The 14,048-nt window shown below is 46.2% G+C and overlaps 1 protein-coding gene across 5 annotated transcripts in view; it reads right to left on the minus strand.

Annotated features, from left to right (window-relative positions):
• The window catches only part of LOC123769002 (anoctamin-4), a 72,294-nt gene extending 61,374 nt beyond the window's left edge, over window positions 1-10,920 (minus strand). The window contains exon 1 of one of the 5 annotated variants that reach the window (XM_069309193.1): window positions 10,572-10,920. The gene's annotated coding sequence lies outside the window, so the exon portion shown is untranslated. Of the gene's footprint in view, window positions 1-708; window positions 1,331-10,571 lie in introns of those variants that run through there. The other 4 variants (XM_069309190.1, XM_069309192.1, XM_045759934.2 and 1 more) reach the window with 4 other exon arrangements.
• Window positions 10,921-14,048: the final 3,128 nt, after the last annotated feature.

The raw sequence follows: 14,048 nt of genomic DNA on the forward strand, positions 1-14,048 counted from the left end.
AGAACTTCCCCTTCCACCTCTGGAAGTTCACAACCCTAATATCCTTAGGTTCTTCCAGGCTTCACTACCAGGATCCTCTGCAGCTCCTCCAGGCTGCTATCATGAAGTTTCCTTGTGCAACTACGGTGCTTCACCCTTCTGTTAGGTTCTTCCACAGCTCTCTTGGCTGCTACACCACCTCTACAGAAGCGCGTGACACTCCTCTTCACTGCTGCTTCTCCTCACAGCTCGAGGTCCTCTGCTCCACTACCTTGGAGTCTCATCAGCTACATCATCTGCTGGCTTCGAAGTTCTCAGCAACTTCTTCCCCAAAGACAAACCTGCAACCCATCGACGTTCCAATAAAATGTTCCCCTTTAACACATAAACAAAAATAACCGCACAATATGCTTGCCTCAAACCTCTATCTGTCCTCTACATACAGTGAGAGTGGACTCCCCCGTTTTGGGCGGGTCCATACTCCACCTCGCCTGGCGGCGTCCTCACTCGCTGGGAGGGTCTTCCTCCATCCGGAGCCAGGCTCCCTCAGTCGTCCGCCAGCGCTCAGAGAGGACGGACGTCGCTCCGTGTTCCTCCCTCTCCACTCTCTTATTTCAGGCTTTCTGCCTTATTAAAACATGTCTAACCTATAAATAAACATCGCTACTGTCGCTGGGCACACGACCAACTACAATGCAATCACTATGAACTGGCGTATATCGTGCTTACCACAGAACGTCTGGTCGAGGGCGCTTCTTCCTCTGACGAGGCTTGGTCAGGGCGCTCCCACGGCCCACAATAATGCTTCTGGGCGATTTAATATCTGCTCGTCGACCCGGACTTGAGACCACAACGTTCCCAGCTCGATTCCACAGCTGGTACGTCTGCACACTTCTCTTCTCTTAGAGATATATCACTAGGGGTTCCCTTCTGGCGGGAGCTCAAACGGAGCGCGGCTTCCCCCTGCGATGTCTGGCACTCAAGTGAGGTCAAGGTCCTCCGGAAGCGAGCCTCAAGCCTCCAGCAAAATGTCCACATCTCCTAGCCAGTCATTTATCTATTTTCTTCTGCATTGCCCATAATCTCAAACTGTTACACATATCCAACCAACTATTTTACATAGGCGTTATCACCTCAATACTTGCTAGACCTTCTAGTTAGGTCAGGCTTGCTGAATAACTCTCAAGGAGGGAGACTCGTTTCTCCTGCAGGCTGAGATCATAACACTCCCCTCCCCTTATTTTTGAGAGTTATTCTAGTGGCTAGGCTCGGGATAATACATCCGCCACCACACTGTCTCGTTCTTCAACCGATTGGTTCGAACGGTTGATCTGCTTACGTACTCCCTTAGGAGTCTACAAATAATTCGTTGCACCTTGCAACATCCGGCTCACAACTCTCCAGAAACATGGTCTTCTCACAAACGATTTGACCTCTCTGGCACCTCTTGGCTAGGCTGTCCTCCTTGGACGCCTGCAATCCATTGGTCCACTCTACTTACTGTCTCCACCCTCCGTTTCCTCGTCTTCCTCTCTTCACGTCCAGAGTCAGACATCTACTGTCTGTACCTTCTCTGTCGTCTTCATACTTCCATCTACTGCCATTATACTTCCGCCTCCGGTCATCATACTTCACTTCCTCGTCTTCACCGACGATCCTCCCTTGCGTCTCCGCATTTATCCAAGATCTCATCCTGTCTGACTTCCATCGAGTCCTCGGCTTTCTTCTATCCCTCCATGCTTGCATCATCATCCTCTTCCTACACTTTTCACTTCTATACCACTCCATTTCTTCTCCTTCGACTCTTCTTCGTTCCCTAAAAGTTTCTTCGGGCACTGTACTACATCCAACAGCATTCGACCGTACGCGTCGTCTTGCCTCTCCCAGAGTGCTCGTAAGCATCTCCCCACACATACCGTCTCTTCTCCTCTCATTTTCTCGGCTATCACTCTTCACCATCTCTCCTCCTTGTTTTCTGTGAAACATGCCAACTCTTGACATCTCAAACGACTTAACTCCACTATCCATATGCCTCTGTGCTCGTGGACAATTTGACGCTCTACTCTCGTCCTCAGTCTGTCCACATCTTTCCTCATTCCTACTCAGCACAGTTGCATTCGCCTTCCGACTCTCAATTTCAGCAGTCTGGGCTCTCTTCAGGTCAACTCCCTTCACAGTATTCTTCTTCGGCTGGGCCATCTTCACTTTTGACCTCACCGAGACTTCATTTTTCTGGGCTGGACCTTCATCAAACAGCCGTGCTATATCTACATCGATCTCTTCCACTGGCTGAATCGACACTGTCTCACCTTCTCCAGTGTCTTCCTCGTCGGCCACCTCTGCCTTCGTCACTACCGAGACAGGGTACTCAATGACTTGGCGGTCTCCTGACTCATCCCCTCGGATGTCAGTCAGGTTCACACTCTCAGGTGTCCCACACGTGCCGTGGCCTTCTGGGCACTCCTCTGGCACAGTCTCCGCTATGACTCTTGTCAACACCTTTGTCCCGCACAAGTCATTCCCCAGGATCACTTGGACTCCTGGAACAGGTATGTCGGGGCATACTCCCAACATCACCTCTGCCGACACATATTCCGACCTTAGCTGGACAGTACAAACGGGCATGTCACTCTCAGACAATAACCCATATACTTTCATCTTCCCACTGCCAGCTAACCGTCGACCATTCCCAATCAGGCTTCTCGTAATCAAGCTCTGATTAGCTCCGGTATCTCTTAAGATACCAACTTCTACCTCAGGTTGGCCTCCTATTCTGATCCAACCTTTGCTCATGAACGGCCTATACCTCTCGTTCACTAAGTTCGCTCTCTGTGGTTTGTCTCGGAACACATTAGTATATTTACCTCGGGGGTCACACATGGCCAGGGTCACAACTCTCTTGCCCTGCCGACAATCTCGCATCACGTGACCCAATCCGTTACAATTGTAACATCTCATCTGGGAAAAATCTCTTCTATATGTACCAAAGCGGCTCTGACTCTGCCCACTCGTATTGGGGTTCCTCGGGCCAGACGTACTACTCGTACTCTGTGGAGCTTTACTGGACTCTTGATTCCCTGGATAACGATTAGTTTCTCGTTTAGCTCCTCCATCCTCACTTTCAGACGAAGTGCGCGACCTACTCTTCTGAGTTTTAGGGTACTTACTTTTATCTGCCCATTTATCAAAATTTTTCTCACCCCAGACTCTTCTGGGTCTTTCATAATTTCTTCCTCCCCAGACTCCATTGGATCTGCCATTGCTGCGTCTCGCCTCGCTTCTCACTCTGTTCTCCCTTAAGCTCTTATATGCTTCAGTAATAATATCCGCCCTATCTGCGGCGTCTTTCACCTCCATTATCCCTGCTTCTTGGATCTTGAACTTTGTTTCGGGATGCATCATCTCCAAGAACTTCTCCATGACCATCAGTTGCTTCAGGTCAGCGTAAGATCCAACTCCAGCAGCCTCAATCCACTTCTGGAATCGTCTTTCCAGATCTCTTGCTGTCTCAGCAAACGTACATGCTCCAACTTTGATCATTTCTCTGAAGCGCTTCCTATAAGCTTCTGGGGTTAACTGAAACGAGCGCAAAATGCTGCTCTTTACTGTGGCATAATCCTGGCACTCTTCCAGTGACAATTGGGTGTACGCCTCCCTGGCTGCACCGGTCAATCTTAACTGGACCAGCTGGGCCCATTCCTCCTGTGGCCACTCCTTGATGCTGGCTACTTTTTCGAAGTGCTCGAAAAAGCTCTCTGCCTCTTCGGGAACAAACAAGGGAATGTCCTTCTCCCTAACCCTAACATCTGGCGGGTGTGATACCTGGGTGGTGCTCTCTGGCAACCCATGTTCAATCCTTTGTTCAGCCAAGGTTCTATTCGCTTCTATCTGCATTTGTTTTGTTCTCTCTTTTTCTTTTTCCACCTCTAGCCTTGCTTTCTCTTTTTCTATTTCCAGTCTGGTTTTCTCTTTTTCCTTCTCTGCTTCATTTTTCATCTGGAGTTCTAATTTCATCTTTTCCAGCTGGAACTGTCTCTCCTTGTCCTCACGCTGCATCTGGAGCTCTAACTGGAATCTCTCCAAGCTCCTATTCCGGCTACTCCTACTACTGCGGCTACTCTTGCTGCTCCTACTCGATCCCTGGGATCTCACGTCATCCTGCCCATCATCCTCCTTTCTACTTTCAGCTCCTTCCTGGGCTCCTTGTTCTGCCGCTTCACTTCTGGCTCTCAACTGCCTCAGGATCTCATCCTTCATCCCAGCTACTTTAGATGCTTTCAACCTGATGCCACATTTTTCTGCTATTTGTTTCAATTGATCCCTCGTGCAACCTTCCAAGTCCTCGGGCTTGCCTGACTCCACAAACGCTTGCACCTTATCCATCTTTGTCCTGTGAGTCTTCCCAAGAGAGTATACACCTGCGGTCACACAGTTTATCTCAGCAGGGGTGTACAAATCCACTCTTGGACAGGGTGTGGGTGTGTCAGTTCACTCTCCCGGACAGGCCCCCAATTTATTATATAGACTGTGGGTTGGTTGGTGTAGTCGTCGTTGATCCTCCTCTACGGACAACCCAACCCACAACTCGGTAGAGTGCTTATACTAGGAGATCACCCTTGGCGCTTCTGGCTCTTGGAGAGGGGCTCAACGTCACACGTTCAGGGGATGCGGCTCCAACACTTAGCCTCGTCGTCACGTGCACACACCCACTCGAGCCGCTGTGACTCCCCACTCTCTCCTTATGAGATATGATCTCCTCAATCCCCCTATGACTTACTAGTATTACCTCCTACCCTGTCCACAGCAGTGGTTCATGGTTCTTTCTCTCTCTCTCTCTCCTTCTTTACTACCTCCTGGGAAGCCTCACTAGGACAAGGGCAAACACCAGCAAACTGTGACACATTTACTGAAGAAAGCACATACACGATACATACACACATATAACAATAATGAATCCTATACTCTATAATATCACAATCAGGTTGCACTCCAATACCATCAGAACTCTATTTTCAGCTTATCAAAGGGGTATCCTATCTCCTGGTTCGCCATCTGATACCATTAACCTCCTCAAGTTGGTCAAGCCTACATACACTGTTGCACTATCAGCAAGATAATGTATATATAGAAAATCAGCATTTGAATGCAATAACATATACCAGTATAAATGTTCATTGATACTTCAGTATAAAAAAACTCCTTGACATAAGAATGCCAACAGTCACTCACCTCTCACTGCGTCTTGCACGCTAATGACAACCAAACACTATCAACTCCCTACTAGTAATCCACCAGAACTTCCCCTTCCACCTCTGGAAGTTCACAACCCTAATATCCTTAGGTTCTTCCAGGCTTCACTACCAGGATCCTCTGCAGCTCCTCCAGGCTGCTATCATGAAGTTTCCTTGTGCAACTACGGTGCTTCACCCTTCTGTTAGGTTCTTCCACAGCTCTCTTGGCTGCTACACCACCTCTACAGAAGCGCGTGACACTCCTCTTCACTGCTGCTTCTCCTCACAGCTCGAGGTCCTCTGCTCCACTACCTTGGAGTCTCATCAGCTACATCATCTGCTGGCTTCGAAGTTCTCAGCAACTTCTTCCCCAAAGACAAACCTGCAACCCATCGACGTTCCAATAAAATGTTCCCCTTTAACACATAAACAAAAATAACCGCACAATATGCTTGCCTCAAACCTCTATCTGTCCTCTACATACAGTGAGAGTGGACTCCCCCGTTTTGGGCGGGTCCATACTCCACCTCGCCTGGCGGCGTCCTCACTCGCTGGGAGGGTCTTCCTCCATCCGGAGCCAGGCTCCCTCAGTCGTCCGCCAGCGCTCAGAGAGGACGGACGTCGCTCCGTGTTCCTCCCTCTCCACTCTCTTATTTCAGGCTTTCTGCCTTATTAAAACATGTCTAACCTATAAATAAACATCGCTACTGTCGCTGGGCACACGACCAACTACAATGCAATCACTATGAACTGGCGTATATCGTGCTTACCACAGAACGTCTGGTCGAGGGCGCTTCTTCCTCTGACGAGGCTTGGTCAGGGCGCTCCCACGGCCCACAATAATGCTTCTGGGCGATTTAATATCTGCTCGTCGACCCGGACTTGAGACCACAACGTTCCCAGCTCGATTCCACAGCTGGTACGTCTGCACACTTCTCTTCTCTTAGAGATATATCACTAGGGGTTCCCTTCTGGCGGGAGCTCAAACGGAGCGCGGCTTCCCCCTGCGATGTCTGGCACTCAAGTGAGGTCAAGGTCCTCCGGAAGCGAGCCTCAAGCCTCCAGCAAAATGTCCACATCTCCTAGCCAGTCATTTATCTATTTTCTTCTGCATTGCCCATAATCTCAAACTGTTACACATATCCAACCAACTATTTTACATAGGCGTTATCACCTCAATACTTGCTAGACCTTCTAGTTAGGTCAGGCTTGCTGAATAACTCTCAAGGAGGGAGACTCGTTTCTCCTGCAGGCTGAGATCATAACAGTATATATATACACAGGCTTCTTATACTCAACTAATTGTTCTTGTTCTCTTGTGTTCTTTAGAATGGATGGTTAGTTCCTGCAGCTTGCCGGAGTGGAGTCTAAGAGCTGAGAAAAGTATGTTTCCCTCTACGTCATCGCTACACTGTAAACAAACCTAATTTCTTGATTCCGACTTGTATTCAAAAGCACAATCACCTCCACTTGCCCTTTACATTTTAACCACTCGCCCTTACTACTTACAATAACTCCACTTCCTTATACCTTATACTCAGTTGCACTCCCAGCCACACCACATTGCACTCGAGTGCACTCGCTCGAGTGCACTCATGAACACTGCCTCATTACGCTCATAACAACTTCATCGATTTTGACAACCCTGGCCCCACCCACGTGAAGAACACTGCTGCACTCACCTCACAGGACTCAACCTCAACCCTCACACCTCATTCAACCATTCATCACGCCCCTAAACCTTCATTCAACCAACTCAACAACCATTCACTCCCCCCCCCCAGCCCAACTACTTGGGCTGGACGGTCTCGCTTCATGCAGGTCGCCGTTCAATCCCCGACCGTCCAAGTAGTTGGGCACCATTCCTTCCCCACCCCCCGTCCCATTCCAAATCCTTATTCTGACCCCTTTCAAGTGCTGTATAGTCGTAGTGGCCTGGCGCTTTTCCCTGATAATTCCCTCCCTCCCTATCAAAATATATATATATTGTTTCTCTTCATAGCTCAGACCACTTGGCATGTCTCTGAACTTTTGAAATTTTGTTCCTGTGTTCATGTACCGATTGGAATGGTCGACACAACAATGGACTCGCTGGATGCGGCGTCAGCGTTTCATGCCCGAGGGTTCAAGTGAACAGTTATCATGCATGGCTCTTATCCGGCTATCATATTTCTTTCACGAACCATATGGTCATTCTAGCTATCTCTTTCATCTGATAATCTATGCCCCCAGGCGCTGTGTGACCCAATAGCCTAGCAATAGTAACCTTGTGTTATGTTCAGGTTCTGGTACTGCCAAAGCTTTCTACCATTAACCGACAACGTTCTATTTATACACTATAAACACATACCATGCAACATCATCGATAACCTAATCTATATTGAATATGCAATCAAAAAATTTTTTTTTCCTATTAAAATTCCTAAATTGCGAGAGAAACAGAAATGAATAATTTGGACTTCGTATTTTCAACACCAAAAAAAATATATATATATATATATATACATATATATAATCACAATGGTTAAATTATCGACAGGTAGCCAACACGTTCCGGACTCGTCTGAACATGTAACGAGCGCACGACATGTAATAACCGGTAATTTGTTATGGTGGCCGGCCGGCTGTTGCTGGCTCCCAAGTATATGTATCGTGCTCCACATGTACCATTACCCCGCCAATTTATCTTGACTGCAAGCAAGCACTCTCCTTCGAAATATATCAATGATTATAATGGCCCAGGGAAAGCCTTTTGCCTGTATCAATACTTATCAATCTATAATGTTCCAGGGGAGGGAAAGCCTAGTCTACAGCAAACTCCCGAATACTGCACATAATCCATTAAATATTATTTGGGATTTTATTATTTTAGTATAGACAAAATGCGTGACAAGCTAATCTGTCTCTCATGCCAACTCTTAAGCAATTATGTATAAATACAAATAAAACAGCGAGCAAGCAACTGAAGTTGTCAATTAGGCTTGGAATGCATTCTCATTGTTGCCAAGCGCGAAATTTAAGGTTTGTTTTTTTCTTCAAATTGTAATTATGAGGCGAAATTGCTCAGCCAGAATGACTATTTAGCGAGTCCTTCCTCTCTAGTTGTCACGACAGGGTAATGATGTACTATATTGCCCGAACTTAACCTAACCGATACACCAGGCATAGAAAACGGGGTTGTTTGAGAGGCGCTGGGATTTATAGTACATCATATTTTGTCCGTGGGGGATTATGGCATCGAAATGAGAGAGAGGACAGGTTGCTTGCACTTAGAAGGCACCTGAGAACCAGGAGCTGGGATATGAGAACGGAAGGAAGGGTACCCAACAACCATTTGGGCCATCGGGGATCGAACCTAGACCCTGTAGGAAGCGAGGCTGTAGTCCTTCCCGACAAGTCCAAGTGAACTTGTCACGATAAGGTCTAGTTCCAGTTAGGTCCGGAAATCTGGTTCCGGACCAGATTCCAAATCTGGTTCCAATAAGTTCCCTAGGATCTATAGTTCTAATTAGCTCCCAAAGATCTATTTCTACTCCCCTTAGCTCTAGTTTTCTTTGGAAACACCTAGATTTAATTTTCCTGAGTTCCTCTTGAGTTCGAGGAAGTTTTCTTTAGATCACCTTGTGCAAGTTTTCTTCGGATCTAGCTCGATGGTCAAACCATTTCGTGACTCGCCGTCATAATAATGTTAGGAGAATGTGCTAAGCCCGTATGACTAAATAGACGAGCCTAAGGATAGGAAAGAAACTATCAGGAGAAAGAGCCGAGCTCATTGCGACTATATAGCACTTGGAATGAATCAGGATAAGGATTAGGAATGGTGCCCAACCATTTGGACGGTCGGGGATTGCATCAACGGATTGATGCATCCGGAGCAAATAACTCAGGTTATTGTGACTGATAACGACTATGCTGACTGATAAAACCGGTGTTGCATCCGACTTCTTTCCCAGATATTGTTGATCGTTTGTGAAGTATTGAAAATCAAGTTACTGCGTCAATCTTTTTTTTTTTTTTAATTTTGACGCATGCGTGAAGCTACGTATTTTTAATTTTGTCCACAATTGGTTCTCATGAGGAGAGAGTATGACTATATAGCACTTGGAAACGATATAAGAACAAGGAGGTGGGATATGAGGACAAGGAGCTGGGGTATGAGGACAAGGAGCTGGAGTATGAGGACAAGGAGCTGGGGTATGAGGACAAGGAGCTGGGGTATGAGGACAAGGAACTGGGGTATGAGGACAAGGAGCTGGGGTATGAGGACAAGCAGCTGGGATATGAGGACAAGAAGCTGGGGGTATGAGGACAAGGAGCTGGGGGTATGAGGACAAGGAGCTGGGGGGTATGAGGACAAGGAGCTGGGGGGTATGAGGACAAGGAGCTGGGGGTATGAGGACAAGGAGCTGGGGGTATGAGGACAAGGAGCTGGGGGTATGAGGACAAGGAGCTGGGGGTATGAGGACAAGGAGCTGGGGGTATGAGGACAAGGAGCTGGGGGTATGAGGACAAGGAGCTGGGGTATGAGGACAAGGAGCTGGAGTATGAGGACAAGGAGCTGGGGGTATGAGGACAAGGAGCTGGGGGTATGAGGACAAGGAGCTGGGGTATGAGGACAAGGAGCTGGGGTATGAGGACAAGGAGCTGGGGTATGAGGACAAGGAGCTGGGGTATGAGGACAAGGAGCTGGGGTATGAGGACAAGGAGCTGGGGTATGAGGACAAGGAGCTGGGGTATGAGAACAAGGAGCTGGGGTATGGGGACAAGGAGCTGGAGTATGAGGACAAGGCGCTGGGGGTATGAGGACAAGGAGCTGGTGGTATGGGGACAAGGAGCTGGGGTATGGGGACAAGGAGCTGGGGTATGAGGACAAGGAGCTGGGGTATGAGGACAAGGAGCTGGGGGTATGAGGACAAGGAGCTGGGGTATGAGGACAAGGAGCTGGTGGTATGAGGACAAGGAGGTGGGATATGAGGACAAGGAGCTGGGGGTATGAGGACAAGGAGGTGGGATATGAGGACAAGGAGCTGGAGTATGAGGACAGAATGAAGTAACTGTACCCAACCACTTGGATCATCGGGGATCAAACCCCGAACCTGCAAAGAAGCGCCCGATCAGTTGGTAAGGGAGGGAACAATCAGAAGAAAAAACTAAGCCACTACGACTACATATAGCACCGTGAAAGGATCAGGATAAGGATTTGGGGTTGGACAGGGGGAAAGGAATGGTACCCAACCACTCGGACGGTCGGGGATTGAACGCCGACCTGCATGAAGGGAGACCGTCGCTCTACCGTTCTTATATATCAAAAGAAAGCACCAGATCGGGAATACTCGGCAGTGAAGTGAAAATTTCACCTACCTCAGCTCTGTGTATTGGGCAGCCATATTGCTAACACAAACTGTTAGGTTGATCAAGCCCCTTCACACTTCTGTTGACAAATACTCGAAAGAGTTCGCGGGTAGTGTCTGACTTTGTGATAAGTTCTTGGAGATCGTCAATACCAAACTCGATTAAAATAAAAAAATATATAAAAACAATTACGAAAATCGACGAACACTTTACATAACAGAGCAAACTATTATCAAAAGTTAAACTCGGGCCATGAAACACTTATAATTTTGACATTACTTCACTTTAACAACGAGTTTACATTCATGTCTAACAGGAAATGAATAGTGAGTCACAAGGTTGTGTCACTATACGTCAGAGGGAAGCGTGTGTGACACACCCACACTCGCTGGAGTCCGGCAGGACACTGGTCGATGGCTCAGGTTCACACACCTCCCTCAGGTGTGTGTTGCTGCTGCTGCTCTCAGAACACATCTCCAACCACACTACAAATGATTATGCTGTCGTAAGATATTACAGAAAATATTGAAGCCATGCAGTGGGATCGAACACGCGTCCCTGGAGTAACCAGGTGAGGATGGTCTCAATTATTGTTGAATATTAATTTAAAACTTTTATACATATAATCGGCTAATTATATCCACCTGATAATATGTGGTGTAACTCGGGTGACGAAGGCTACATGTTCACTACTCGTTATCTTCATGGCTGTAGCCATCTTCCCTACCCGGGCATCGCCGGGTACACCAAGTCTACAATCATACTCATCACTACCCCCCTCTTTCTCTCTCTCTCTCTCTCTCTCTCTCTCTCTCTCTCTCTCTCTCTCTCTCTCTCTCTCTCTCTCTCTCTCTCTCTCTCTCTCTCTCTCTCTCTCTCTCTCTCTCTCTCTCTCTCCACCTCCAATACCCTGCTGGACTACTGGATGGATGACTGCTGGATGACTACTGAAAACAACAATTACTGAAAACGGCGATGGGTTATATTTTCCCATAACCCCTCTACAGTTTTGAAAATATCTGAAATGTAGGAATTTTGACTCCTGAGCGTGATTTTTGAGCAAAATTCCGACTCTCTGCACCCATCTCGATTTTCAAATTACGAATTTTTATACCGAAACTATGCCAATTACTGAAAATGGCAATGGGTCATATTTTGCCCAAACCCCCCTGCAGTTTTCAAAATATCTGAAATGTGAGAAATTTGACTCCTGAGCGTGAATTTTGAGCCGAATTCTGACTCTCTGCACCTATTTTCATTTTCCAATTACCACTTTTTATACCGAAACTATGCCAATTACTAAAAACAGCGATGGGTTATATTTTCCCATAACCCCCCTGCAGTTTTCAAAATATCTGAAATGTCGAAAATTTCATGCCTGAGCGTGATTTTTGAGCCAAATTCTGACTCTCTGTACCTATTTTCATTTTCCACTTACCTCTTTTTATACCGAAACTATGCCAACTACTGAAAACGGCAATGGGTCATATTTTGCTCAAACCCCCCCTGCAGTTTTCAAAATATCCCAAATATCCCAAATTCGATACCTGAGCCATATTTTGGAGCCAAATTCTGGCTCTCTGCACCTATTCGCAGTTTGAAATTCCGACATTTTATACCAAAAATCTGCCAATTACTGAAAGCGGCGGTTGGTCACATTTTGACCAAACCCCCCTGCAGTTTTCAAAATATCCCAAACATCCCAAATTCGATACCTGAGCCATATTTTGGACCCAAATTCTGGCTCTCTGCACCTATTCGCAGTTTTAAATTCCGACTTTTTATACCAAAAAACTGCCAATTACTGAAAGCGGCGGTGGGTCACATTTTGCCCAAACCCCCCTGCAGTTTTCAAAATATCCCAAACATCCCAAATTCGATACCTGAGCCATATTTTCGACCCAAATTCTGGCTCTCTGCACCTATTCGTAGTTTAAAATTCCGACTTTTTATACCAAAAATATGCCAATTACTGAAAGCGGCGGTGGGTCACATTTTGCCAAAATCCACCTGCAGTTTTCAAAATATCCCAAACATCCCAAATTCGATACCTGAGCCATATTTTGGACCCAAATTCTGGATCTCTGCACCTATTCGCAGTTTGAAATTCCGATATTTTATACCAAAAATCTGCCAATTACTGAAAGCGGCGGTGGGTTACATTTTGTCCAAACCCCCCTGCAGTTTTCAAAATATCCCAAACATCCCAAATTCGATACCTGAGCCATATTTTGGACCAAAATTCAGGCTCTCTGCACCTATTTGCCGTTTGAAATTCCGACTTTTTATACCAAAAATCTGCCAATTACTGAAAGAGGCGGTGGGTCACATTTTGCCCAAACCCCCCTGCAGTTTTCAAAATGTCTGAAATGTCCGAAATTTGAATCCTGAGCGTGATTTTTGAGCCGAATTCTGACTCTCTGCACCTATTTTCATTTTCAAATTACGACTTTTTATACCGAAAATATGCCAATTACTGAAAACGGCGATGGGTCATATTTTGCCCAAACCCCCCTGCAGTTTTCAAAATGTCTGAAATGTCCGAAATTTGGCTCCTGAGCGTGATTTTTGAGCCGAATTCTGACTCTCTGCACCTATTTTCATTTTCAAATTACGACTTTTTATACCGAAAATATGCCAATTACTGAAAACGGCGATGGGTCATATTTTGCCTAAACTCCCCTGCAGTTTTCAAATTATCTGAAATGTTCGAAATTTGACTCCTGAGCGTGATTTTTGAGCCGAATTCTGACTCTCTGCACCTATTTTCATTTTCAAATTACGACTTTTTATACCGAAATTATGCCAATTACTGAAAACGGCGATGGGTCATATTTTGCCCAAACCCCCCTGCAGTTTTCAAAATGTCTGAAATGTCCGAAATTTGGCTCCTGAGCGTGATTTTTGAGCCGAATTCTGACTCTCTGCACCTATTTTCATTTTCAAATTACGACTTTTTATACCGAAAATATGCCAATTACTGAAAACGGCGATGGGTCGTATTTTGCCCAAACCCCCCTGCAGTTTTCAAAATATCTGAAATGTCCGAAATTTGACTCCTGAGCGTGATTTTTGAGCCGAATTCTGACTCTCTGCACCTATTTTCTATTTCAAAATACGACTTTTTATACCGAAAATATGCCAATTACTGAAAACGGCGATGGGTCATATTTTGGCCAAACCCCCCTGCAGTTTTCAAAATGTCTGAAATGTCCGAAATTGGACTCCTGAGCGTGATTTTTGAGCCGAATTCTGACTCTCTGCACCTATTTTCTATTTCAAATTACGACTTTTTATACCGAATATATGCCAATTACTGAAAACGGCGATGGGTCATATTTTGCCCAAACCCCCCTGCAGTTTTTAAAATGTCTGAAATGTCCGAAATTTGACTTCTGAGCGTGATTTTTGAGCCGAATTCTGACACTCTTTGCACCTATTTTCATTTTCAAATTACGACTTTTTATACCGAAAATATGCCAATTA

This window comes from Procambarus clarkii, chromosome 64 (genome assembly GCF_040958095.1).
Source record: "Procambarus clarkii isolate CNS0578487 chromosome 64, FALCON_Pclarkii_2.0, whole genome shotgun sequence".
Lineage (NCBI taxonomy): Eukaryota > Metazoa > Arthropoda > Malacostraca > Decapoda > Cambaridae > Procambarus > Procambarus clarkii.